This window comes from Oncorhynchus mykiss, unplaced genomic scaffold (assembly GCF_013265735.2).
Source record: "Oncorhynchus mykiss isolate Arlee unplaced genomic scaffold, USDA_OmykA_1.1 un_scaffold_356, whole genome shotgun sequence".
Lineage (NCBI taxonomy): Eukaryota > Metazoa > Chordata > Actinopteri > Salmoniformes > Salmonidae > Oncorhynchus > Oncorhynchus mykiss.
In genome coordinates this window covers 58,662-81,963 of record NW_023493804.1, presented here as the reverse complement: position 1 = coordinate 81,963, position 23,302 = coordinate 58,662, and the positions used below count along the sequence as shown (strand labels likewise).

The 23,302-nt window shown below is 39.2% G+C and overlaps 1 long non-coding RNA gene and 3 other non-coding genes across 4 annotated transcripts in view; all 4 read left to right on the top strand.

Moving 5' to 3' along the window:
- The first annotated feature begins 782 nt into the window (after positions 1 to 782).
- trnap-ugg lies at positions 783 to 854 on the top strand. The gene has a single exon. It is a non-coding gene; the product is annotated as a tRNA-Pro (tRNA).
- An 863-nt stretch (positions 855 to 1,717) lies between these two features.
- trnap-ugg lies at positions 1,718 to 1,789 on the top strand. Its single transcript has one exon. It is a non-coding gene; the product is annotated as a tRNA-Pro (tRNA).
- Positions 1,790 to 2,120: 331 nt separating this feature from the next.
- The window catches only part of LOC110511595, a 32,687-nt gene continuing 11,505 nt past the window's right edge, over positions 2,121 to 23,302 (top strand). The window contains exons 1-2 of the long non-coding RNA XR_005043733.1: positions 2,121 to 11,663; positions 13,354 to 22,887. This is a non-coding gene — a long non-coding RNA (uncharacterized LOC110511595). The remainder of the gene's footprint in view (positions 11,664 to 13,353; positions 22,888 to 23,302) is intronic.
- trnap-ugg lies at positions 12,942 to 13,013 on the top strand. The gene has a single exon. It is a non-coding gene; the product is annotated as a tRNA-Pro (tRNA).

The window sequence follows — 23,302 nt, the reverse complement described above, 5'->3', positions numbered from 1 at the left end:
GACCAGGTGGACAAGTGATTAAGGCAATGGACTGCTAATCCATTGTGCTCTGCACTAGTGGGTTCAGCATCGCACAACATGTATTAATTTCTTCCTTGGTTAAAAAACCTGTCCTTTTACCGGGACATAGGTTACCTTCAGACAAGTCCCTTGACACTTGTGGGGGTCGTAGAGCAAAACTGAGAACAGTATTGTGTTTGTGAGAGTCTCCCCTTTCCAAAGAATGGGCAAACTATTTTGTAGGTCAAACCGTTCTGAAGCTATAGACATTTGTATGAGAAGACAGATTTTAGGGATGTGTCATGTTTTGACAAACATTGCTCTCGCTCTGCCACATTTCACCAAAAATGCAGAGGTGTAACATCAGCAGTTATGGTAGGACTGAGAAGCATCCAGTGCAAAATGTGTGACATTTCTAATTTAAAACTGAGAGATTCCAATGTTTTTTTGTTTTTTTATTCACATACCGGTGCGTCAATCGGATCAAATGAAATGAGATCCAATTGATTTTGATGTCTACTTTTTAATTGTTAAAATCTACATTTAGCTCTTTCTTCATTTGTTTCTTGCTGTTACAGCTAATGAAGATTGAATCTGAAAGACTCAGGAGATGAATTACAGAGTATTTGAACTGAAACCTGGTCAACTGCTTGGAAGATAGCTATGCTCACAAGTATACCACCAACACTCACGTGATCCACTGTGGCCTGGCAACATCGACCTGTCAATGCATATTCTCACCGTCATTGCTGGCGACTGCAAAACAATGTCTTGAAATAAATGGCTCGTTGGTCTAGGGGTATGATTCTCGCTTTGGGTGCGAGAGGTCCTGGGTTCAAATCCCGGACGAGCCCATTTGAAGAGCCTTTAACAATTTGAGACAGGCGGATCTTGGGCAACTGGTTGGAGGGGCGACTGCTACCACTGGAGCGCAGGACCAGGTGGACAAGTGATTAAGGTAATGGAATGCTAATCCATTGTGCTCTGCACTAGTGGGTTCAGCATCGCACAACATGCATTAATTTCTTCCTTGGTTAAAAAACCTGTCCTTTTACCGGGACATAGGTTACCTTCAGACGAGTCCCTTGACACTTGTGGGGGTCGTAGAGCAAAACTGAGAACAGCATTGTGTTTGTGAGAGTCTCCCCTTTCCAAAGAATGGGCAAACTATTTTGTAGGTCAAACCGTTCTGAAGCTATAGACATTTGTATGAGAAGACAGATTTTAGGGATGTGTCATGTTTTGACAAACATTGCTCTCGCTCTGCCACATTTCACCAAAAATGCAGAGGTGTAACATCAGCAGTTATGGTAGGACTGAGAAGCATCCAGTGCAAAATGTGTGACATTTCTAATTTAAAACTGAGAGATTCCAATGTTTTTTTGTTTTTTTATTCACATACCGGTGCGTCAATCGGATCAAATGAAATGAGATCCAATTGATTTTGATGTCTACTTTTTAATTGTTAAAATCTACATTTAGCTCTTTCTTCATTTGTTTCTTGCTGTTACAGCTAATGAAGATTGAATCTGAAAGACTCAGGAGATGAATTACAGAGTATTTGAACTGAAACCTGGTCAACTGCTTGGAAGATAGCTATGCTCACAAGTATACCACCAACACTCACGTGATCCACTGTGGCCTGGCAACATCGACCTGTCAATGCATATTCTCACCGTCATTGCTGGCGACTGCAAAACAATGTCTTGAAATAAATGGCTCGTTGGTCTAGGGGTATGATTCTCGCTTTGGGTGCGAGAGGTCCCGGGTTCAAATCCCGGACGAGCCCATTTGAAGAGCCTTTAACAATTTGAGACAGGCGGATCTTGGGCAACTGGTTGGAGGGGCGACTGCTACCACTGGAGCGCAGGACCAGGTGGACAAGTGATTAAGGTAATGGAATGCTAATCCATTGTGCTCTGCACTAGTGGGTTCAGCATCGCACAACATGCATTAATTTCTTCCTTGGTTAAAAAACCTGTCCTTTTACCGGGACATAGGTTACCTTCAGACGAGTCCCTTGACACTTGTGGGGGTCGTAGAGCAAAACTGAGAACAGCATTGTGTTTGTGAGAGTCTCCCCTTTCCAAAGAATGGGCAAACTATTTTGTAGGTGTGGGAGAAATTAGGTACATATATGGATAAATATATTGTCCTATATAATGGCATTTGCCATTCTGGTAAGGTACATTGTCTATTGTATAGGACAGGAAGCCAGAGTGGGGCCATGGGAGAGGGCAACACCTAGGGCAGCTGGACATGCAAAGGTCAGAGGTTATCTAAGGAGGGGGTCAGCCAAAGTACCAATTGATGGATTACAGACATCAATCACATCACAGGAGACAAGTCTGTTTGATCTTAGACAACCATATGAAGAGAAGGCGACCAGAACAGCTAGGCACCCTAAAGCTAAAGGAGATGAAAGACACCAAAAGGGACACATGGAGTTAATTACAGGGTATGAACACAGGCCACAGGAAAGGGGAATGTATAGTATTTTTAGTATAGCTGAGCATGCTAAAAACAGAAGAGACACATAGTGTGCTGACCCTAGATAACACACAAACAGGAGAACGCATTAAGCTGAGTGAAGGGTCAAAGCAAGGGTCTTGTCACCATTAGGATCTAATGGAAAGCAGATGGGGGTGTTATTGGGCTGAACAAGCAGGAAGCACGGATTGGGATGTAACTTAATTTGCATATGGGAGGGACTTATATGGTAGGTGTATAACTCAGAGCGAGGGCTCTGAAAAAGTGTGTGTGTTCCGCGGACCGCTCTGGCTTATGATACTGTTGTATTAAAAGTCTATATTGATTTTCACAAAGTTCTTGGTTGTGTCATATTTGAACCGATTTGCCACTACATAATTGGCGAGCTTGCCAGGAGAATTAGGGACTGAATAACGTTCTTGGCTGGCAGCGGGATCTTTGGACGATCTGGGCAAACAAGGGTGGCCACCCAGCTAAGGTAAGACAACAGTGAAATGTTTGCGTAGATCGCTTCAGAGATCCTGCCTCAGCAAGAGGAGCGTCAAGTAGGTCTCTCTCTCTCAAATTTCCTAAAAACTATAGAAACGAAAGAACTTTTTGAAATTCAATGAATTTGCATGCATGTGTGTAAGCTTGGAAATTGTATAATGAATGTGCATGCATGTCTAGTGAGTAAGTAGGTGGGGGCTGTGAACTTCGCTGGTGTAGGGTGTGTTATTCTGGCATGTTGGGGCTGGGATTGGGCACAGGGTTACAGCTATCTGCTTATAAGGTTTGAATAAAATAAGTAGTTATAGAAGTCCTGCGATACCGCTTCAAAATATTTACCAGAAGGTCTGAATGGGTAGGTTACTTTATTGATAAGTAATCCTGCGATACCGCTTCAAAATATTTAGCTGAAGGACTGAATGGGTAGGCTACTTTATTGATAAGTAGATAGATAAACATTCATGGCTACCGCTTCAAGGAAAAGGTCTGTACGGATGAGTATTTAGAAAATAAATACACATGGCTACCGCTTTGAAATGAAGGTCTGTACGGGTGAATATTTAAAACACAGAAAGAACGCTGGCCTGATTGTGCGACGTTCAACTGAAAAAGGAAATCCTGCGAATATAAAACGCTCCGTCTAGCTAAACGGGGGTTTATAAATCAGTAGGTCGCGCCACGATATTGCTCTAACGTAGAATAAAGATCAATACGGGGTGGATGAATAGGATATGAAGACAAGCTGATCCGATTAGACAGTAGTCTCGTCATGTCGTAAAAATCCTATAGGATAATACCAGTTTATGTAGAGGAAGTGTATTAAACTAGGGGATAAACTATAGGTCGTTTTTAGGTAAAAACGAAGGGTATGCGTGAAAAATCCTATAGGATAATACCAGCTTATGTAGAGGAAGTGAATTAAGTTAGGTAATAAACTGTTTTGTTTTTAGGTAAAGACAAAAGGATTGAATGAATGCTGTAATATAATTATTTGTGATGAATGAGCAGATTAGAAAGAAGAGGAAGAACAGGCTGTGTGTCTGTGACCAACTGGGAATGCGCAGGCCTCTCTGACAGTTAACTAAGTGTAATTTGAGAAAGAGAGCGCATTTAACTCTCACTGGGAAGAGGAACGAAATCGATAAATATTGGGCAAGATAAGTTATACATAAGCATAAAACATTGACTGGATAATGAGTTAAAAGACCATTGTAAAAATTACAATAGGTGTTAAAAAGAGGTATTAAACAAGGCATGGATAGTATAAAACGGATGCGAAGTAGGAAGAAATAACTTAAAAATATACAGATAAACTAAAATATACTGGTTAAAATAAATCTAGGCAAAAGTGAGAATTGCATGAAAATAGAAGTCTAGAACACATTAAAAATATCACGAGCCCTGTAAACGAAATAGGAGGCTGCAATTTAAAAATAGCCTCAGGAATTAAACAGTAAAATAGGCTAAGAGAGAATATAGCAAGCGGATAAATAAAGAGATAAGAAAGTGCAGACATTATAAATAAGCTGAATTAGAAGGAAAATTATATGAAATAGGATTTAATACATTGAATAAAGTTAAAGTAATAGTATAAGCAAAGATAAAAACACAGTGATATTTGAGGTGCTGTACTAGAATAAGACATTAAGGCTTCTGTAGTATTCAGTAATACAGTTGTAGACATTATAGAGTAGGTTTTAATAGGAGGTATTAAGTGATGTGACTAATAAATTATTATTTGAGAAAGTAGGGTAGATCTACCTTGGAAAATAGTAAATAAAGTATATAATGCGATGGGAGAGTTTAGGAAAAATAAATAGTGGCATGGAAACAAATGGACTGTTTCTCCCGGGAATATAGAGATAGCGAAATTTAATAAAGCCATAGAGTCGCTGAAAGAAGCGCACGTTAATTCTACCAATTCGATTTGAATATGAAGGAGCGGTTTGCTACAATGTAGGGCAACATTACCCGGTAAACAGGATAAATAAAATAATGAATTGGAACGATCACATAAAACTATAACAAGAAGCTTAACTTACCAGCGTTTTAATGTTAATTAACATTATATCATCAGAAATACATTACGATGGGGGAAGTGTAAGAAGTTGTAGAGCAGGGCTAACTAGTGTGGGGGAAAATTAGTGTAAGATGACACTGGAATGCGATAGCAGAGAATGCAGAAATACAGGAATTTACACCCGTTTTAAAAGAACAACAACTGATCGTTCTAAGGTTAGTACGAATGAAGTTTTCACCAAGCGGTGTATAGTCTCTGATTAATCAAAAAGTGGTTCATAGAGAGTACAGTTTATGTGATGAAATACGTACTAGATCACGTTTTACCTAACTTATAGTAAGGTACCGATGTAATTTACAAATAGCCCCACTCGGAGTCGTTTTGCATTAAAATGGCGGTTTCAGTGGTGATAAAATGCGTGGAGAAGTTGTTATTAGCGTCAAAATACGGAAAATAAACGTATATGAAAAATCACAAGCGTGGTAAAAATAGTTAGAAGAAAAGCAAATTGTAGAGTATGGGTGTATTCAATTTCTAAGGGTAGGATACAGATGGCCGAGCAGGGGGGAATTGTGCGTTCTGTGTATGGCTGGAGCTTCTGTCGCATGCTCGGGAAATGTAAGGGGATTTTAGTATATGTAATACTATTAGCTTGCTGATTTAGAGGGTGGCATGGTGAATGTTAACGAAATGTACATTTCTTTTCCAGAAAAAAAGGGGTTACATGTTCTCTGGTCAAAATGTCATTGGAAACTGTAGTACTGAGGAAAGCAGTTAGAGATATTTTGGCCACTAAAAATCTTAGTATCTGGTTAAGGCTATAACTGGAGTTTCGGATAAGTGAGGCCGGCTCATGTGTATTCTTGGCCTATATGCGATAGTGGGTTTCCTTTGGAAGGGTTTTTTCAGTTCAGTTTCAAATTGGGTATGCAGAAGGATGGAAATGTTTTTGAAAATGTATTTGGGTTGTTTCTAAAGAAAGGAGAGTGGAAACATTTTAATGGTGTCAAATGCCCTGAACCCTAAGAATTTCCCTTGAAGATTGATCAACTTCACTAGAAATTGTTGGAACAAGTGGGATTTAATTATAAAATGATTGAGAAACACCAGTCTCTATTCAAAGTGTACAATCACTTTGAAATTCCATTATTTCCTTGGGAAAAAGATGAAGAGTTGTAATCTTGAATTGACTAGTTATTCAAATAGGTTTATTTTTATTTAACATGGGGTTATAGGAGAACATATCAGTTCCCTGGGGTTATGGTCTTTGGGTAAATACAAAATGTGCTTTGTTCATGCTACATATAAAATGGAAATATATGTAAACAAGGGATAACAGTTACTCCAAATAGGTTATTGGAGTGGGGGTTTCTGCAAGGGTTATGATGATAACTACATAATCTGTAACTCATCTGAGAGATCGCTAGTAGAATAAGGGAGTTATCATGGAAATGTAATGTCAGACTGCATTAATGCTTGGGAGAGACTATCATAACACCAAGTGGGTGTGAAACTCAAACCCACCCTACTGGCTGAATAGTGTGGGACAACTGTGTCTGATGACCTGTGAACTGTATCTGGAATGATATGTACTGGGAGAAGAAAGACTAAAGGGGATTGGGATAATGACCTTTTATTACTAGGCCACTCATGACAGAAAAACAGAGGTAAAAGGGTGCATGGTAAAATAGATATTACTGGTACTAAAAGTTTTTAGTAAAATGTTAATTATTAAAGGGATGATGAATTGAATTGAGAAGGTCAAATTTGAGTTAAAGTAAGCACTAAGGACTGTTATTTTGAATATTGGGTTGGACAATTAATAAACAACATTTAGTTATGTTTTGAATATAGGACTGTTTAAATTTACTAGGCCTAGGGAAGCTCTGGAAACTAATCCTGAGACAGGTTGATTGACAGAACTTGCAGAATATTAAATTAAAGGTTTTTGTTTCTTTTATTTTACAATATCATTGTAATTGGAGTAATAAGTAATTTAATAAAAAGTATAGTCTGTTGTGTGATAACACCCAAGGATGAAGAAGACATTACAAATAGTGGTAATTTATAGCAAATATGCAGTTATTATAATTTACTTTACCATTTTTCTTGTTTGGTCAATTTATTTTTGGTTTGAGGAAAATAAGAGTGTATATTTTTCCTGAGGAGGGACTGATATAAATTGACTAAAAATGATTTGAGAATGTTTAAGTATGTATCAAACTATGGAAGGAAATTAGAAGTAGTGACTTATGTGTTATGGGTTAGAAAAACTGTAACTACATTGGGGGCTCATATGAAGGTTATGGTAACAAGGGGGGGGTGTTATTTCTAGAAACAGTGTATATTGATAGACAAGATAATTCACAGAAAAGGAAGGACAGTTGGTCTTGTAAAAATATAGGGACAATTCTAAAAGTAGATAGAACATTACACACACCTAGATTATGGTAAAAGTAATAAGTAGTGGCATTTTGAAGAAGCTTAGGACTTAGTTTTGTTAGGATTGGATATTCTTCCAACTAGAAAACACTTGACTGATTACATGCAATTCTTGCAGCAGTTACGGTAGGGACCATAATTTGGCTATCATTATGAATATTTTTGTGGCAGGAGGCCAGGTATTTAAGACAGAATGTTTACATAGGGCTGTTATTTAAAAATTAAGATTTAGTGATCCTGCTATAAGAAGAAAGTCTGTTGTCAGGAAATAACCCATGTGTTAGTGTGTATGTCCTCAGGAAAAAACAGCACATAAGAGGCCAGATGGAAGGGCATAGGCTGAATTCTGGAGACTGAGTGTACATCAAGATACATCGGGCTGGGGATATACTTCTTACAGCACCTGCAGTGGTAAAGATTGTCATGTCTCTCTTTGGTGGGTGCATAAGTCTCACAAGAAGTAAAGTCCAGCTGAATAATGGGTGAGCTTGAAAACACCATGACAGAGGACGTGAAACAAAACAAAAGAGAGAGACTAGATTCTACTGTAGACATACTGGGTTGAGTTTGGGGGTTATTTGTTTTATTTGATAATGTATCATGTGAATAAGGATATATGTTAGGGTAGTTGTACTCTAAACCACATGTTGAAGGCTCAATGTGGAAGCCCATTCCGTGTTGAATTACTTTAAGAAGCAATAATGTTGATTTAAGGTTATGCACATGTTTATCAGTTGAAACAGAGCAGATGGGGAACTAAGTAAAAAATGACATGGTTTGGGAACACCTCTCAGAACCTGCGGCCGAAAGGGGAAGACTGGATGAAAGCACGAGGAAGCCAATTAGGGCCTCCATTTTTGTGGAGTCCAGCAGAAAAGTATCCTGGAGGCATAGAGTCAGGTGAAGAGAGAGTGGGAATTGTCATGGTCTCAGATTTCAGTATTCATTAATACAGTCATGCATAACACATAACATTGTCAATACTGTTATGTTTTGTCCTTTGTTTTCCAAGTCTTATGTTTAGGAAACCAGATGGAGAAGTGTTCTCCAGCTTCAGCTGGAATGTCAGTTTGTGTGATGAGTGATGGAAGTAAGAGAATGTATGGTGTAATCATAGAACAGAGGCCATAAGTCTCTAAGTATGAATGCCCCACAGAAAGAAGGCAGAAATCTGAACCAGGATGAGAGGTTCCACATCTGATGATCCAAGGGGACCAGAAGGATCTCTCCCAGTGATACCAGGAGATCGAGTCTACGTTTGAGTGTTCCGAAGGAAGTGGGATCAGCCGAGGAGGGAAGGACCCTACGAGGTGGCAACAGCCACAAACACGGCCGTCCAAGTGAAAGGAAGCAAGACGTGGTATCATCTAAACCACTGCACCCGAGTCCCGACGGAGAGAAGGACACAACCATACAGAGATGAGGACACAGAGGATGCTGATTCACCAGAAGGGACCCCGGAGGGAGCAGGAGCAGCGGAATCGATCAAAGCGCCGGGGAGGAATCAAGAAAATGGCAGACCAGATACAACGAGTGCATCGGCTAACACACTCAGAAGAACCGACCAGGGAAAAAGAGCCTGAAAAGAAAAGAGACAAACAACCAAAGTTTCCTCCAGTATGGCCAGAAAGCCCAGAAGTGGGAGGGGGTAACATGTCTGCCACTCCTGATGATATACTTGTTGGGGCAGGCTTTGTTGACGGAAGCCTTCTACAGTGGGACCCCGAGGTATCGCCTAAAGAAGGGGAACATCTCTTCCCTGAAATGGACGCCTTCCCAGATGGAAGCCCAGTTCGGGCTGAGGAGGGAACAACATGCGAAGAGAGTGGAGGAGAAGCCTTATCAGGAACAACAAGTGAAGAAAGCAGAGGAGAAGCCTTACCAAGAGCAGAAGGAGAAATCTTGCAAGATGAAAGAAATGGGGATTTCCCCAAAATTGACTTTTCAGCTCTTGAATTGTCTCCATAATGAACAATTGAAGTTAGACCCATAGAAGAACAATGATATTGACATAACAGAAGTAACAGTGAACGCTAGAATAGCAACAACAGACTCACGCACAATCAAGATGTAGGGTGGAAACAGGAAGAGAAGAGAGGAACCAGTCAAACAATCTAAAAAGACTGACAAGGTTAGAATCTCTGTCCCACCTCAACATATAACTGAAACAGAAGAATAGAAGACAAAAGGATCAAACCCTTACCGGAGATTGCATTCGGTGGATGGACATATCATCGAACGAAGAGAGAAGTCATTTGGGACTCAAAAGGATGTGACCTGACGTTAACCAAAGAAGTAGACGAGTGGGTGCTCACCATGAATCAGATTGAACCAGTTGAAGGTGAAGAATTAATAGGTGAAATAATGAGAACAAGATTGGCTGAAGGGAGTAGTTCCTCAGTCATTCAGAATTGGTCTTACGCCAATACCTAAACAGGAAGAGCCTGTGGTAGCTAGAAAGCATCAGAACCAGGAGGGTTCTTTACTGACATTTTGAACTTTTTGACTAACTGTAATGACCTACCTCAAGATAAGAACATTGCAAAGATGACAGACACAGACATACCAGACTCTGAACCACTCAAGGACACCACATGAAATGAATAGTGAAGAATGAGTGGTACGATTAGGCTAAGTATACAGCAGAAATAAACATAGGAGGGACAATTGTATTTTGTGTAGAAAATCACCTTTGTCTGATCTTTTGATAGTACCTGAACCTGCATCATTTGAAGAATGCGTTAAATGTAAAATGTTCAATATTCAGAGAAAATACTACATTCCCTTGTGTGACATAGAATGTAGGATTGCTCGAGGGAGCACTAGAGGCAGAACCATATTAAATTAGACTGGGTTGGGAGTTCAAGGCAAGAGATGAAGTTAAATCTGGATTTGAATCTTAATTTTTGTGGATAACATCAAATAAGAACTTAGAGTGGATTAATTACATATACTATAACCAACAGAGATTCATTAACTATACTGACTCGGCTTTAACGGCGTTGGGGGAATAGGTACAGGATACCAGTAAAATGTCTTGCCAAAATAGACAGGCTCTCAATTGGCTTTTTGCAGAGAAGGGTGGAGTTTGTTATGTTCGGGGATGATTGTTGCACCTTTATTCCCAATAACACTGCGCCTAATGGATTCTTTGCTGTCGCTATGGCTAAACTTAAAGGGTTAAGAAAAGAGGTTAAGAAAAATGCTGGGGTGGACTCTCATGTTTGGGATTGGTTGGACTTAGCATTGGGGAAATAGGGAGCCATGTTTGCTAGGACGGCCTTTATGCTGGAAGGGGGGTTATTGGCTCTGGGTATTGTATTTTGTTGTGTTTTACCCTGGGTGAAATCACTTGTGATCCAGACAACGGTTAAACAGATGTTTGTAAGTAGAGCTGACACTCCGGTGATAGTTGATCCTGTGCCGGGTAGGCCAGGCCACTATACTGATGAAAATGGACAGTTATGCTGTCATTCCAAATTCATAAGAAAGTCAACTGATGCATATCCACAAAAAGGGTCATTTCCGTAGTAAGTACAAGAGGTGTTATGTAAGGTCTACTTTTGCTCACGGCCTTGTGTTTTAGTATGTTTTGTCAAATGTTTTTATAGGTATATCAATGAATATATCTGGTTTCTTTTAATTAAAAGTTAGTTTTGCCTTCTAAAATGCTAGGTTATATTTAAAAACATGTAGGTAACAGTGGGATATCCCGGTTACAAGTGTCTACGGACCATGTCCTTAATCTTCTAACAGAGATTGGTATTGATGGTATCACGGTTGTTGGAGAGGTGTCTGAGAGGGAGAATCATGTGGAAAGCTTAAATTTAGAATGATGTGTCAATTTTATTTTGTAACTGCATGGAGGCCTAGTGTTTTCTCATATTCAATTTATTATTTGACTCATTGCTTTATTATATATATTTTTATTTTTTGCGTAGCTGAGAACCTCAGACAAGGTTATGTATTTACATGCTCATGCTTTAACAAAAGATAATGTATTATTTTTTGTTTCTATACCGAACTAGATATTTTACTCTTATGAAATACTAGAGATGTTTGGTGTAGGTGATTAGGAAGTTTTATTTTTTAATTATTTTTTATTTTTTTATTTAAAAATATTTTTTTTGATAATCGACTGTTGATATTATGTTCCATATGTCCTTTTTAAGTTTTTGGTGCTTATTAAAGCACCAGAGGGGGGTTATGTGGGAGAAATTAGGTACATATATGGATAAATATATTGTCCTATATAATGGCATTTGCCATTCTGGTAAGGTACATTGTCTATTGTATAGGACAGGAAGCCAGAGTGGGGCCATGGGAGAGGGCAACACCTAGGGCAGCTGGACATACAAAGGTCAGAGGTTATCTAAGGAGGGGGTCAGCCAAAGGACCAATTGATGGATTACAGACATCAATCACATCACAGGAGACAAGTCTGTTTGATCTTAGACAACCATATGAAGAGAAGGCGACCAGAACAGCTAGGCACCCTAAAGCTAAAGGAGATGAAAGACACCAAAAGGGACACATGGAGTTAATTACAGGGTATGAACACAGGCCACAGGAAAGGGGAATGTATAGTATTTTTAGTATAGCTGAGCATGCTAAAAACAGAAGAGACACATAGTCTGCTGACCCTAGATAACACACAAACAGGAGAACGCATTAAGCTGAGTGAAGGGTCAAAGCAAGGGTCTTGTCACCATTAGGATCTAATGGAAAGCAGATGGGGGTGTTATTGGGCTGAACAAGCAGGAAGCACGGATTGGGATGTAACTTAATTTGCATATGGGAGGGACTTATATGGTAGGTGTATAACTCAGAGCGAGGGCTCTGAAAAAGTGTGTGTGTTCCGCGGACCGCTCCGGCTTATGATACTGTTGTATTAAAAGTCTATATTGATTTTCACAAAGTTCTTGGTTGTGTCATATTTGAACCGATTTGCCACTACATAGGTCAAACCGTTCTGAAGCTATAGACATTTGTATGAGAAGACAGATTTTAGGGATGTGTCATGTTTTGACAAACATTGCTCTCGCTCTGCCACATTTCACCAAAAATGCAGAGGTGTAACATCAGCAGTTATGGTAGGACTGAGAAGCATCCAGTGCAAAATGTGTGACATTTCTAATTTAAAACTGAGAGATTCCAATGTTTTTTTGTTTTTTTATTCACATACCGGTGCGTCAATCGGATCAAATGAAATGAGATCCAATTGATTTTGATGTCTACTTTTTAATTGTTAAAATCTACATTTAGCTCTTTCTTCATTTGTTTCTTGCTGTTACAGCTAATGAAGATTGAATCTGAAAGACTCAGGAGATGAATTACAGAGTATTTGAACTGAAACCTGGTCAACTGCTTGGAAGATAGCTATGCTCACAAGTATACCACCAACACTCACGTGATCCACTGTGGCCTGGCAACATCGACCTGTCAATGCATATTCTCACCGTCATTGCTGGCGACTGCAAAACAATGTCTTGAAATAAATGGCTCGTTGGTCTAGGGGTATGATTCTCGCTTTGGGTGCGAGAAGTCCCGGGTTCAAATCCCGGACGAGCCCTTTTGAAGAGCCTTTAACAATGTGAGACAGGCGGATCTTGGGCAACTGGTTGGAGGGGCGACTGCTACCACTGGAGTGCAGGACCAGGTGGACAAGTGATTAAGGCAATGGACTGCTAATCCATTGTGCTCTGCACTAGTGGGTTCAGCATCGCACAACATGCATTAATTTCTTCCTTGGTTAAAAAACCTGTCCTTTTACCGGGACATAGGTTACCTTCAGACGAGTCCCTTGACACTTGTGGGGGTCGTAGAGCAAAACTGAGAACAGCATTGTGTTTGTGAGAGTCTCCCCTTTCCAAAGAATGGGCAAACTATTTTGTAGGTGTGGGAGAAATTAGGTACATATATGGATAAATATATTGTCCTATATAATGGCATTTGCCATTCTGGTAAGGTACATTGTCTATTGTATAGGACAGGAAGCCAGAGTGGGGCCATGGGAGAGGGCAACACCTAGGGCAGCTGGACATACAAAGGTCAGAGGTTATCTAAGGAGGGGGTCAGCCAAAGGACCAATTGATGGATTACAGACATCAATCACATCACAGGAGACAAGTCTGTTTGATCTTAGACAACCATATGAAGAGAAGGCGACCAGAACAGCTAGGCACCCTAAAGCTAAAGGAGATGAAAGACACCAAAAGGGACACATGGAGTTAATTACAGGGTATGAACACAGGCCACAGGAAAGGGGAATGTATAGTATTTTTAGTATAGCTGAGCATGCTAAAAACAGAAGAGACACATAGTGTGCTGACCCTAGATAACACACAAACAGGAGAACGCATTAAGCTGAGTGAAGGGTCAAAGCAAGGGTCTTGTCACCATTAGGATCTAATGGAAAGCAGATGGGGGTGTTATTGGGCTGAACAAGCAGGAAGCACGGATTGGGATGTAACTTAATTTGCATATGGGAGGGACTTATATGGTAGGTGTATAACTCAGAGCGAGGGCTCTGAAAAAGTGTGTGTGTTCCGCGGACCGCTCCGGCTTATGATACTGTTGTATTAAAAGTCTATATTGATTTTCACAAAGTTCTTGGTTGTGTCATATTTGAACCGATTTGCCACTACATAATTGGCGAGCTTGCCAGGAGAATTAGGGACTGAATAACGTTCTTGGCTGGCAGCGGGATCTTTGGACGATCTGGGCAAACAAGGGTGGCCACCCAGCTAAGGTAAGACAACAGTGAAATGTTTGCGTAGATCGCTTCAGAGATCCTGCCTCAGCAAGAGGAGCGTCAAGTAGGTCTCTCTCTCTCAAATTTCCTAAAAACTATAGAAACGAAAGAACTTTTTGAAATTCAATGAATTTGCATGCATGTGTGTAAGCTTGGAAATTGTATAATGAATGTGCATGCATGTCTAGTGAGTAAGTAGGTGGGGGCTGTGAACTTCGCTGGTGTAGGGTGTGTTATTCTGGCATGTTGGGGCTGGGATTGGGCACAGGGTTACAGCTATCTGCTTATAAGGTTTGAATAAAATAAGTAGTTATAGAAGTCCTGCGATACCGCTTCAAAATATTTACCAGAAGGTCTGAATGGGTAGGTTACTTTATTGATAAGTAATCCTGCGATACCGCTTCAAAATATTTAGCTGAAGGACTGAATGGGTAGGCTACTTTATTGATAAGTAGATAGATAAACATTCATGGCTACCGCTTCAAGGAAAAGGTCTGTACGGATGAGTATTTAGAAAATAAATACACATGGCTACCGCTTTGAAATGAAGGTCTGTACGGGTGAATATTTAAAACACAGAAAGAACGCTGGCCTGATTGTGCGACGTTCAACTGAAAAAGGAAATCCTGCGAATATAAAACGCTCCGTCTAGCTAAACGGGGGTTTATAAATCAGTAGGTCGCGCCACGATATTGCTCTAACGTAGAATAAAGATCAATACGGGGTGGATGAATAGGATATGAAGACAAGCTGATCCGATTAGACAGTAGTCTCGTCATGTCGTAAAAATCCTATAGGATAATACCAGTTTATGTAGAGGAAGTGTATTAAACTAGGGGATAAACTATAGGTCGTTTTTAGGTAAAAACGAAGGGTATGCGTGAAAAATCCTATAGGATAATACCAGCTTATGTAGAGGAAGTGAATTAAGTTAGGTAATAAACTGTTTTGTTTTTAGGTAAAGACAAAAGGATTGAATGAATGCTGTAATATAATTATTTGTGATGAATGAGCAGATTAGAAAGAAGAGGAAGAACAGGCTGTGTGTCTGTGACCAACTGGGAATGCGCAGGCCTCTCTGACAGTTAACTAAGTGTAATTTGAGAAAGAGAGCGCATTTAACTCTCACTGGGAAGAGGAACGAAATCGATAAATATTGGGCAAGATAAGTTATACATAAGCATAAAACATTGACTGGATAATGAGTTAAAAGACCATTGTAAAAATTACAATAGGTGTTAAAAAGAGGTATTAAACAAGGCATGGATAGTATAAAACGGATGCGAAGTAGGAAGAAATAACTTAAAAATATACAGATAAACTAAAATATACTGGTTAAAATAAATCTAGGCAAAAGTGAGAATTGCATGAAAATAGAAGTCTAGAACACATTAAAAATATCACGAGCCCTGTAAACGAAATAGGAGGCTGCAATTTAAAAATAGCCTCAGGAATTAAACAGTAAAATAGGCTAAGAGAGAATATAGCAAGCGGATAAATAAAGAGATAAGAAAGTGCAGACATTATAAATAAGCTGAATTAGAAGGAAAATTATATGAAATAGGATTTAATACATTGAATAAAGTTAAAGTAATAGTATAAGCAAAGATAAAAACACAGTGATATTTGAGGTGCTGTACTAGAATAAGACATTAAGGCTTCTGTAGTATTCAGTAATACAGTTGTAGACATTATAGAGTAGGTTTTAATAGGAGGTATTAAGTGATGTGACTAATAAATTATTATTTGAGAAAGTAGGGTAGATCTACCTTGGAAAATAGTAAATAAAGTATATAATGCGATGGGAGAGTTTAGGAAAAATAAATAGTGGCATGGAAACAAATGGACTGTTTCTCCCGGGAATATAGAGATAGCGAAATTTAATAAAGCCATAGAGTCGCTGAAAGAAGCGCACGTTAATTCTACCAATTCGATTTGAATATGAAGGAGCGGTTTGCTACAATGTAGGGCAACATTACCCGGTAAACAGGATAAATAAAATAATGAATTGGAACGATCACATAAAACTATAACAAGAAGCTTAACTTACCAGCGTTTTAATGTTAATTAACATTATATCATCAGAAATACATTACGATGGGGGAAGTGTAAGAAGTTGTAGAGCAGGGCTAACTAGTGTGGGGGAAAATTAGTGTAAGATGACACTGGAATGCGATAGCAGAGAATGCAGAAATACAGGAATTTACACCCGTTTTAAAAGAACAACAACTGATCGTTCTAAGGTTAGTACGAATGAAGTTTTCACCAAGCGGTGTATAGTCTCTGATTAATCAAAAAGTGGTTCATAGAGAGTACAGTTTATGTGATGAAATACGTACTAGATCACGTTTTACCTAACTTATAGTAAGGTACCGATGTAATTTACAAATAGCCCCACTCGGAGTCGTTTTGCATTAAAATGGCGGTTTCAGTGGTGATAAAATGCGTGGAGAAGTTGTTATTAGCGTCAAAATACGGAAAATAAACGTATATGAAAAATCACAAGCGTGGTAAAAATAGTTAGAAGAAAAGCAAATTGTAGAGTATGGGTGTATTCAATTTCTAAGGGTAGGATACAGATGGCCGAGCAGGGGGGAATTGTGCGTTCTGTGTATGGCTGGAGCTTCTGTCGCATGCTCGGGAAATGTAAGGGGATTTTAGTATATGTAATACTATTAGCTTGCTGATTTAGAGGGTGGCATGGTGAATGTTAACGAAATGTACATTTCTTTTCCAGAAAAAAAGGGGTTACATGTTCTCTGGTCAAAATGTCATTGGAAACTGTAGTACTGAGGAAAGCAGTTAGAGATATTTTGGCCACTAAAAATCTTAGTATCTGGTTAAGGCTATAACTGGAGTTTCGGATAAGTGAGGCCGGCTCATGTGTATTCTTGGCCTATATGCGATAGTGGGTTTCCTTTGGAAGGGTTTTTTCAGTTCAGTTTCAAATTGGGTATGCAGAAGGATGGAAATGTTTTTGAAAATGTATTTGGGTTGTTTCTAAAGAAAGGAGAGTGGAAACATTTTAATGGTGTCAAATGCCCTGAACCCTAAGAATTTCCCTTGAAGATTGATCAACTTCACTAGAAATTGTTGGAACAAGTGGGATTTAATTATAAAATGATTGAGAAACACCAGTCTCTATTCAAAGTGTACAATCACTTTGAAATTCCATTATTTCCTTGGGAAAAAGATGAAGAGTTGTAATCTTGAATTGACTAGTTATTCAAATAGGTTTATTTTTATTTAACATGGGGTTATAGGAGAACATATCAGTTCCCTGGGGTTATGGTCTTTGGGTAAATACAAAATGTGCTTTGTTCATGCTACATATAAAATGGAAATATATGTAAACAAGGGATAACAGTTACTCCAAATAGGTTATTGGAGTGGGGGTTTCTGCAAGGGTTATGATGATAACTACATAATCTGTAACTCATCTGAGAGATCGCTAGTAGAATAAGGGAGTTATCATGGAAATGTAATGTCAGACTGCATTAATGCTTGGGAGAGACTATCATAACACCAAGTGGGTGTGAAACTCAAACCCACCCTACTGGCTGAATAGTGTGGGACAACTGTGTCTGATGACCTGTGAACTGTATCTGGAATGATATGTACTGGGAGAAGAAAGACTAAAGGGGATTGGGATAATGACCTTTTATTACTAGGCCACTCATGACAGAAAAACAGAGGTAAAAGGGTGCATGGTAAAATAGATATTACTGGTACTAAAAGTTTTTAGTAAAATGTTAATTATTAAAGGGATGATGAATTGAATTGAGAAGGTCAAATTTGAGTTAAAGTAAGCACTAAGGACTGTTATTTTGAATATTGGGTTGGACAATTAATAAACAACATTTAGTTATGTTTTGAATATAGGACTGTTTAAATTTACTAGGCCTAGGGAAGCTCTGGAAACTAATCCTGAGACAGGTTGATTGACAGAACTTGCAGAATATTAAATTAAAGGTTTTTGTTTCTTTTATTTTACAATATCATTGTAATTGGAGTAATAAGTAATTTAATAAAAAGTATAGTCTGTTGTGTGATAACACCCAAGGATGAAGAAGACATTACAAATAGTGGTAATTTATAGCAAATATGCAGTTATTATAATTTACTTTACCATTTTTCTTGTTTGGTCAATTTATTTTTGGTTTGAGGAAAATAAGAGTGTATATTTTTCCTGAGGAGGGACTGATATAAATTGACTAAAAATGATTTGAGAATGTTTAAGTATGTATCAAACTATGGAAGGAAATTAGAAGTAGTGACTTATGTGTTATGGGTTAGAAAAACTGTAACTACATTGGGGGCTCATATGAAGGTTATGGTAACAAGGGGGGGGTGTTATTTCTAGAAACAGTGTATATTGATAGACAAGATAATTCACAGAAAAGGAAGGACAGTTGGTCTTGTAAAAATATAGGGACAATTCTAAAAGTAGATAGAACATTACACACACCTAGATTATGGTAAAAGTAATAAGTAGTGGCATTTTGAAGAAGCTTAGGACTTAGTTTTGTTAGGATTGGATATTCTTCCAACTAGAAAACACTTGACTGATTACATGCAATTCTTGCAGCAGTTACGGTAGGGACCATAATTTGGCTATCATTATGAATATTTTTGTGGCAGGAGGCCAGGTATTTAAGACAGAATGTTTACATAGGGCTGTTATTTAAAAATTAAGATTTAGTGATCCTGCTATAAGAAGAAAGTCTGTTGTCAGGAAATAACCCATGTGTTAGTGTGTATGTCCTCAGGAAAAAACAGCACATAAGAGGCCAGATGGAAGGGCATAGGCTGAATTCTGGAGACTGAGTGTACATCAAGATACATCGGGCTGGGGATATACTTCTTACAGCACCTGCAGTGGTAAAGATTGTCATGTCTCTCTTTGGTGGGTGCATAAGTCTCACAAGAAGTAAAGTCCAGCTGAATAATGGGTGAGCTTGAAAACACCATGACAGAGGACGTGAAACAAAACAAAAGAGAGAGACTAGATTCTACTGTAGACATACTGGGTTGAGTTTGGGGGTTATTTGTTTTATTTGATAATGTATCATGTGAATAAGGATATATGTTAGGGTAGTTGTACTCTAAACCACATGTTGAAGGCTCAATGTGGAAGCCCATTCCGTGTTGAATTACTTTAAGAAGCAATAATGTTGATTTAAGGTTATGCACATGTTTATCAGTTGAAACAGAGCAGATGGGGAACTAAGTAAAAAATGACATGGTTTGGGAACACCTCTCAGAACCTGCGGCCGAAAGGGGAAGACTGGATGAAAGCACGAGGAAGCCAATTAGGGCCTCCATTTTTGTGGAGTCCAGCAGAAAAGTATCCTGGAGGCATAGAGTCAGGTGAAGAGAGAGTGGGAATTGTCATGGTCTCAGATTTCAGTATTCATTAATACAGTCATGCATAACACATAACATTGTCAATACTGTTATGTTTTGTCCTTTGTTTTCCAAGTCTTATGTTTAGGAAACCAGATGGAGAAGTGTTCTCCAGCTTCAGCTGGAATGTCAGTTTGTGTGATGAGTGATGGAAGTAAGAGAATGTATGGTGTAATCATAGAACAGAGGCCATAAGTCTCTAAGTATGAATGCCCCACAGAAAGAAGGCAGAAATCTGAACCAGGATGAGAGGTTCCACATCTGATGATCCAAGGGGACCAGAAGGATCTCTCCCAGTGATACCAGGAGATCGAGTCTACGTTTGAGTGTTCCGAAGGAAGTGGGATCAGCCGAGGAGGGAAGGACCCTACGAGGTGGCAACAGCCACAAACACGGCCGTCCAAGTGAAAGGAAGCAAGACGTGGTATCATCTAAACCACTGCACCCGAGTCCCGACGGAGAGAAGGACACAACCATACAGAGATGAGGACACAGAGGATGCTGATTCACCAGAAGGGACCCCGGAGGGAGCAGGAGCAGCGGAATCGATCAAAGCGCCGGGGAGGAATCAAGAAAATGGCAGACCAGATACAACGAGTGCATCGGCTAACACACTCAGAAGAACCGACCAGGGAAAAAGAGCCTGAAAAGAAAAGAGACAAACAACCAAAGTTTCCTCCAGTATGGCCAGAAAGCCCAGAAGTGGGAGGGGGTAACATGTCTGCCACTCCTGATGATATACTTGTTGGGGCAGGCTTTGTTGACGGAAGCCTTCTACAGTGGGACCCCGAGGTATCGCCTAAAGAAGGGGAACATCTCTTCCCTGAAATGGACGCCTTCCCAGATGGAAGCCCAGTTCGGGCTGAGGAGGGAACAACATGCGAAGAGAGTGGAGGAGAAGCCTTATCAGGAACAACAAGTGAAGAAAGCAGAGGAGAAGCCTTACCAAGAGCAGAAGGAGAAATCTTGCAAGATGAAAGAAATGGGGATTTCCCCAAAATTGACTTTTCAGCTCTTGAATTGTCTCCATAATGAACAATTGAAGTTAGACCCATAGAAGAACAATGATATTGACATAACAGAAGTAACAGTGAACGCTAGAATAGCAACAACAGACTCACGCACAATCAAGATGTAGGGTGGAAACAGGAAGAGAAGAGAGGAACCAGTCAAACAATCTAAAAAGACTGACAAGGTTAGAATCTCTGTCCCACCTCAACATATAACTGAAACAGAAGAATAGAAGACAAAAGGATCAAACCCTTACCGGAGATTGCATTCGGTGGATGGACATATCATCGAACGAAGAGAGAAGTCATTTGGGACTCAAAAGGATGTGACCTGACGTTAACCAAAGAAGTAGACGAGTGGGTGCTCACCATGAATCAGATTGAACCAGTTGAAGGTGAAGAATTAATAGGTGAAATAATGAGAACAAGATTGGCTGAAGGGAGTAGTTCCTCAGTCATTCAGAATTGGTCTTACGCCAATACCTAAACAGGAAGAGCCTGTGGTAGCTAGAAAGCATCAGAACCAGGAGGGTTCTTTACTGACATTTTGAACTTTTTGACTAACTGTAATGACCTACCTCAAGATAAGAACATTGCAAAGATGACAGACACAGACATACCAGACTCTGAACCACTCAAGGACACCACATGAAATGAATAGTGAAGAATGAGTGGTACGATTAGGCTAAGTATACAGCAGAAATAAACATAGGAGGGACAATTGTATTTTGTGTAGAAAATCACCTTTGTCTGATCTTTTGATAGTACCTGAACCTGCATCATTTGAAGAATGCGTTAAATGTAAAATGTTCAATATTCAGAGAAAATACTACATTCCCTTGTGTGACATAGAATGTAGGATTGCTCGAGGGAGCACTAGAGGCAGAACCATATTAAATTAGACTGGGTTGGGAGTTCAAGGCAAGAGATGAAGTTAAATCTGGATTTGAATCTTAATTTTTGTGGATAACATCAAATAAGAACTTAGAGTGGATTAATTACATATACTATAACCAACAGAGATTCATTAACTATACTGACTCGGCTTTAACGGCGTTGGGGGAATAGGTACAGGATACCAGTAAAATGTCTTGCCAAAATAGACAGGCTCTCAATTGGCTTTTTGCAGAGAAGGGTGGAGTTTGTTATGTTCGGGGATGATTGTTGCACCTTTATTCCCAATAACACTGCGCCTAATGGATTCTTTGCTGTCGCTATGGCTAAACTTAAAGGGTTAAGAAAAGAGGTTAAGAAAAATGCTGGGGTGGACTCTCATGTTTGGGATTGGTTGGACTTAGCATTGGGGAAATAGGGAGCCATGTTTGCTAGGACGGCCTTTATGCTGGAAGGGGGGTTATTGGCTCTGGGTATTGTATTTTGTTGTGTTTTACCCTGGGTGAAATCACTTGTGATCCAGACAACGGTTAAACAGATGTTTGTAAGTAGAGCTGACACTCCGGTGATAGTTGATCCTGTGCCGGGTAGGCCAGGCCACTATACTGATGAAAATGGACAGTTATGCTGTCATTCCAAATTCATAAGAAAGTCAACTGATGCATATCCACAAAAAGGGTCATTTCCGTAGTAAGTACAAGAGGTGTTATGTAAGGTCTACTTTTGCTCACGGCCTTGTGTTTTAGTATGTTTTGTCAAATGTTTTTATAGGTATATCAATGAATATATCTGGTTTCTTTTAATTAAAAGTTAGTTTTGCCTTCTAAAATGCTAGGTTATATTTAAAAACATGTAGGTAACAGTGGGATATCCCGGTTACAAGTGTCTACGGACCATGTCCTTAATCTTCTAACAGAGATTGGTATTGATGGTATCACGGTTGTTGGAGAGGTGTCTGAGAGGGAGAATCATGTGGAAAGCTTAAATTTAGAATGATGTGTCAATTTTATTTTGTAACTGCATGGAGGCCTAGTGTTTTCTCATATTCAATTTATTATTTGACTCATTGCTTTATTATATATATTTTTATTTTTTGCGTAGCTGAGAACCTCAGACAAGGTTATGTATTTACATGCTCATGCTTTAACAAAAGATAATGTATTATTTTTTGTTTCTATACCGAACTAGATATTTTACTCTTATGAAATACTAGAGATGTTTGGTGTAGGTGATTAGGAAGTTTTATTTTTTAATTATTTTTTATTTTTTTATTTAAAAATATTTTTTTTGATAATCGACTGTTGATATTATGTTCCATATGTCCTTTTTAAGTTTTTGGTGCTTATTAAAGCACCAGAGGGGGGTTATGTGGGAGAAATTAGGTACATATATGGATAAATATATTGTCCTATATAATGGCATTTGCCATTCTGGTAAGGTACATTGTCTATTGTATAGGACAGGAAGCCAGAGTGGGGCCATGGGAGAGGGCAACACCTAGGGCAGCTGGACATACAAAGGTCAGAGGTTATCTAAGGAGGGGGTCAGCCAAAGGACCAATTGATGGATTACAGACATCAATCACATCACAGGAGACAAGTCTGTTTGATCTTAGACAACCATATGAAGAGAAGGCGACCAGAACAGCTAGGCACCCTAAAGCTAAAGGAGATGAAAGACACCAAAAGGGACACATGGAGTTAATTACAGGGTATGAACACAGGCCACAGGAAAGGGGAATGTATAGTATTTTTAGTATAGCTGAGCATGCTAAAAACAGAAGAGACACATAGTCTG